The sequence below is a fragment of the Gossypium arboreum genome, chromosome 6, assembly GCF_025698485.1.
Source record: "Gossypium arboreum isolate Shixiya-1 chromosome 6, ASM2569848v2, whole genome shotgun sequence".
Taxonomy (NCBI): domain Eukaryota; kingdom Viridiplantae; phylum Streptophyta; class Magnoliopsida; order Malvales; family Malvaceae; genus Gossypium; species Gossypium arboreum.
Window position 1 is genome coordinate 12,762,113 of NC_069075.1, and position 3,443 is coordinate 12,765,555.

Below are 3,443 nucleotides of genomic sequence, written 5' to 3' on the forward strand. Positions count from 1 at the left end.
AATTCTCAGTTTCAACCACGGTTTCAAGGTACGGGCGTGTCTCATGCCCGTGTTATTTTGGAAGTTTTGCCCAAGGTCATGTTGCACGGCCGTGGCAACTTATCGCATCCCGTGTTGGGGAAAAATTTTTGCCCTGTTTTCACATGACCGTATCGCACGGTCATGTCTCCTCCTGTGGTGTGAGCACGGCCTAAGGCACGCTCGTGTGCCTGGACGTGTGGATGGGAAAACCCTATGTTTCAAGACTCAGTTAGTAAGTTAGATGTGAAAAACTAGAATTTAAATAAATCATTACTGTTAGTGCTCGGGTTGCCTCCCGAGAAGCGCTTATTTATAGTCTAAGCTTGACTTACCTCTCTGGTGTGTGATCATGGTGGCTCGAGGAGTTTACACTCCTCATCCCTGCTATCAACTTTATCAATATAAGGTTTAAGACAGTATTGTTTACCTTAAAAGTTCCAAATTTGGGGTGAATTACCTTGACTGTACCATATGGAAAAATATTGAGTACCGTGAGAGGAATTTCTTTATTAGGTTCAGAAGTGGTAATGCGAGGATCTGCTGCATCTAGTAGTACTTTTTCTCCAACCTTAAGTTGATTTGGTGATGTATTGAGCTCGTCTTGGCTCAGTTTTGGTTTATCGGGTGTTCTCGATTTTTGTGTCTACCATTCATTTAGTTTCTCGATTTGTAGCTTTCGTTCTTCATAGATAGGTCCTTTTTTGTTGCTTGAACATGGCTCGAGTAGGTTCTTCGAACTTATTTCCTGTAAAGTAGGTTGCACCACATGGTCAGTCTTAGTAGAATGATTTATACAACCACCTTTAATTTTTGATGTGTTACTCGAATTACGAGCTTGAAGGATGATTGTTTAATCTCCCATACGAAGTGTGAGTCTAGCAGTTGCTAAAAAGGGCTTCCTTAAAATTAAAGGAACGTTACTATCCTCTTCTATGTCTAGAACAACAAAATCAACTGGGAATATAAATTTGTCAATTTTAATGAGTATATCTTCAATAATCCCCCTAGGAAATCTGATTGTTTTATCTTCTAATTGAATACTCATCCTAGTTTGTTTGGGTTTCCCAAGACCTAGTTGTTTAAACATTTTGTAAGGCATGACATTGATACTAGCCCCTAAATCAACCAAAGCATTATTAACATCTAGGCTACCAATTAAACAGAGAATCGTAAAACTCTCTGGTTCTTTTAATTTGTTAGCCAACTTATTCTATAGTATGGCTGAGCAAACCGCATTTAGTTCCACATGCGACGCCTCATCCAACTTTCGCTTATTTGTTAAAAGCTCCTTTAAGAATTTGACTGCGTTTGGCATCTGCGAAAGAGCTTCAATAAACGGTAAGTTAATATGTAATTTCTTTAATAATTTAAGGAATTTACCGAATTGTTCTTCTGTACGGTCTTTCCTTGTCGTGTTTGGGTATGGCACACAAGGTTTGTACTCTTTACTTACTGGTTTCTGGTCATTGTGGTCCACCTCACCCTTACCTTTACTTACCACCGTTTCTTGCCTCTGTTCTAGTTCAAGTGCAACTAACCCTTCCTCATCTTGAATGGTAATTGCATTGATTTGCTCCCTTGGGTTAGATTCAGTATTACTCGGTAGGCTACCTTGTGGTCATTCAGATATCAATTTAGCGAGCTGACCTATCTGAGTTTCGAGCCCTTGGATCGATGCTTGTTGATTTTTAAGTGCTTTCTCGGTATTCTAAAAATCAGTTTCTGACATTGAGATGAATTTTGTTAGCAACTCTTCAAGGTTCAGCTTTTTCTCTTGTTGGTAGGGTGGTTGTTGGAAGCCTGGAGGTGGTGGTGGTCGCTAATTCCCTTGGCCTCTCCATGAGAAATTTGGGTGGTTCCTCCAACCTGCATTGTAAGTATTACTATAAGGATTATTTTGAGATCGAGGATTATTACCCATGTAATTTAACTGCTCATTCTCCATGTTGTGGCCATAGGGTGGGTAATCTGAATTGCTCGATCCACTTCCATTTGCTTCGCACTGCATAACTGGGTGAACCTGTGAAGAACCAAGAAAACCATTAATTTTTTTGTTCAAAAGTTCTACCTGATTAGAGAGCATAGTGATCGAATCAATGTTAAAAACACTAGCTGTTTTCATTGGCTTTGTCCTCATGAAGTGCCACTGATAATTATTCAGTGACATCTCTTCTATAAATTCATAAGCATCTTCAGGTGTCTTATTATTAATGGTTCCGCCAGCGGCTGCGTCGATCATCTGTCGAGTCGAAGGATTCAGACCATTATGAGACGTTTGAACATATAGCCAAAGTGGTAACCCATGGTGAGGGCACCTCCTCAACAGATCCTTGTATCTCTCCCATGCATCGTATAGTGTTTCTAAATCCATCTGCACAAAAGAGGAGATATCATTACGTAATTTGGCTGTTTTAGCCGGTGGAAAATATTTCATTAAAAACTTTTCGGTCATTTTTTCCCAAGTAGTGATTGACCCTCATGGTAACGAGTTCAACCATTGTTTAGCCTTATTCCTCAACGAAAAGGGAAACAACCGAAGGTGAATGGCATAATCAGAAACGCAATTGATTTTAAAAGTGTCTCAAAATTCTAAAAAAATTGCCAAGTGAGCGTTGGGATCCTCGTCCTGCAAACCATCAAACTGAACAAACTATTGGATCATTTGAATGGTGTTAGGTTTCAATTCAAAATTATTGGTAGCAACAGTAGGACTAACTATGCTCGATTCAGTTCCTGTTAAAGAAGGTTTAGCATAATCATACATAGTACGTGGAGCAGGATTCTGATTAACAGCAATCGTAGGAGGTAGCAGATTTTCTTGGTTTTCAGCCATCTCCTCGGTTGTGGTTGAAGTATCGTCCTCTTGCTCTTCTTTTGTGTATCGTAAGCTTTGCCTTATTTCTCTTTGGTTTCTACAAACTGTGCGATCGATCTCACTATCAAATAGTAATGGTCCTGACAGGTTTTTTCTAGTCATACACTATAAAAACCTGTCAGAAGAAAATAAATGAAGAATTAGAAAGAAAATAAAAATTTAAATTGTAATAAAAGTAAAATGGCTAAAGTAATAAAAATCGAGTGTTCCTAATATCCTAGTTCCCCAGCAACAGCACCAAAAACTTGATACGTGATATTCGCAATAGGTTTTAAAAATTTATAATTAAGTATTCTTGAAGCTAACTATTATCACGATGAAGGCAAGTGTACCTATCGAATAGTAGTATAGCTTTAGCAAGACCGGATTATCGAACCCAAAAGAACCAAGAGTACTAGTAATTACTTTCTTTTTATTATCTAGTCTAAAAATTAAGGGATTTGTTTATCTAAATTAATTAACTAAAATAACAGTGCACAGAGAGAAATTGGGGAAAAGCTTTTAGAAAAATTCGATTGATTAAGACAATACCTAAGGAAAAATCCAC

At 38.2% G+C, this 3,443-nt stretch overlaps 1 non-coding gene across 1 annotated transcript; it reads left to right on the top strand.

Annotated features, from left to right (window-relative positions):
• Positions 1-2,318: 2,318 nt before the first annotated feature.
• Positions 2,319-2,425, top strand: LOC128294366 (small nucleolar RNA R71). The gene has a single exon (XR_008284678.1). It is a non-coding gene; the product is annotated as a small nucleolar RNA R71 (small nucleolar RNA).
• Positions 2,426-3,443: the final 1,018 nt, after the last annotated feature.